At 35.8% G+C, this 1,973-nt stretch overlaps 1 non-coding gene across 1 annotated transcript; it reads right to left on the bottom strand.

Annotated features, from left to right (window-relative positions):
* Window positions 1–1,156: 1,156 nt before the first annotated feature.
* On the bottom strand, window positions 1,157–1,262 carry LOC116274037. Its single transcript, XR_004182517.1, has one exon. It is a non-coding gene; the product is annotated as a small nucleolar RNA U13 (small nucleolar RNA).
* Between the last annotated feature and the right edge of the window lie 711 nt (window positions 1,263–1,973).

The following is a 1,973-nucleotide window of genomic DNA, read 5'->3' as shown; positions in this document are numbered from 1 at the left end:
ATGGTTATCTGAACACTTGTCAGGCGTTGTTCTGAGTCTATCATATCTGTCATCTCATTTAGTCCTTAATTTAGTCCTTACCTAAGGAGAGGTACTTCTAATATTGCTTTTTTTCTAATGAACAACTAGTTTGCCAAGTTTACATATCCAACAATGGCTGGAACCAAGTCTTAAATCCACTGTCTGATTTCAAAGCTGTGTTCCTAACCTTCCTGATACACTCATGTGTTTCTATTCTGCCATTTGCTGAGAAAAAGAGGAAGTTAAATTTCTGTTTTTTGACAGCTCTTAAGATATTTCAAGAGATCATTCGTGTATCTGTGTGGCCCTCACCTGCGACATCCAACTCTCTCTAGTCATTCACTGTAAGTTCTTTCAAATGTTCCCCAAAAGACCTGTTTTTTCAGACCCTTTACCATCCTTGCCATCTCTGAAGCCTCCCCTGTTTGTTGATGAGTCTCCTGAGATGTCTGCAGAATCAATACAGCATTTCAGAAGCGGTATGCCTACCACTGAATAAAATGGGTGTGGCATCTCTTTACCTGGAAAGTGTTCATTTGTAGTGGCAGCCACATCACATTCTTGACTTTCAATTTGCTGTCAAGAAAGCTCATAGGTCTATTTTCCTCCCTAATTTTTTTTTTGCCTTAACTAAATTTATACCTTATTTGCAGGATTTTTGGGAGCATGCTCAATTCACCTTATTCAGAAAGTCTTCTTCCTAATACCATTTTAGAAAGATTGCTTAAGCCTTAATTAGAGATTCATTTGATGACATTAGTCATATTAATACTCATTTGGGACCTGTATAAATGTTTTAGTGGTAGTTAAGGTTTAAAAACTTGAATATCCAGTCCTATAAACGTTACAAGTCCTATCCTAACTACCACTGCAGAAACTTAGATAATTTGGAAAATCATTAGATTTTCAAGGTGAACCAGATTTTAAATATAAATCCTAGGTATTTGATAGTATTGCAAAATTATTCTTTTAAAGTTACTTGAAGCATTGGTATTGATTATCTAAGCTATTAAAAAGGAAAAATAAAGATACTTGAAGCTAAGGGTACTTAAGCATAAAAATATATATTATGGGAACAAAAAGAGCCACTTTTTGTTGAAAGTGAAAGGATAATTATTTTACTTTATTATTTTCATGTCAGCACAGGGTAATGTGCTGACACTGTAACAAGGTTTGAGGGAAACACATTTCACACATGCATATGAAAACCCAATCATTATGTTTATAAACTACAAAAGGATTGAGAATTGTTTTTTACACTGAAATTTGAGGAATACAGTTTGTTTTTCTAGGGCTTTCCCTGATGGAAATGATCACCATGCATAATGGCTATATTTTAAATCAAATGTTATGCTCCACATTAGCAAGTCATTCATTTAATCAGGCAAGGAAAACCCATTTTTCTGGACCATATTTTTATGCTTAGGTTTAATAGTTTGCAGAATGATCTCAATAAGTTGTTTAAATCTGTTTTTGGAAAGGAGTCCTCAATCAGAATTCTCAAAGAACAGCTCTTGCTCAGGTTTCTCTCTGCACTTCTTCATTATAATTATCTGTATCTAGATCTGTGGTTCTCCAAGTGGGGTCTCTGGACCAGCAGCATCAGCATTGTCTGGGTCCATTCCCAAAGTGCACATCTCAGATGTCACCCAGATCTGCTGCATCAGAAGCTAGGCTGATGGGGTCAACCATTATGTGTTTTAATATGTCTTCCACGTAATTCTGATGCTTGCTAAGTTGGAGAACCAAGGAGCGACATTATTTCAAACTTTTAAAAATTATTCAATTATGTTGGGCCAAATTCTGATAGAACAGAACAAGGAGAATGCTCTACTTCTACTGTGATTACATGTGGTCAGACAACTTGGTCATGTGCCTGGCAGAGAAACCTCACTGCTGTGTTTCCCCACTCATATAAAACAATGAATTGTTTGCTCTTTCTTTAGGAAATC

Source organism: Papio anubis, chromosome 2 (genome assembly GCF_008728515.1).
Source record: "Papio anubis isolate 15944 chromosome 2, Panubis1.0, whole genome shotgun sequence".
NCBI lineage: Eukaryota > Metazoa > Chordata > Mammalia > Primates > Cercopithecidae > Papio > Papio anubis.
This window is presented reverse-complemented; position numbering and strand designations above follow the sequence as displayed.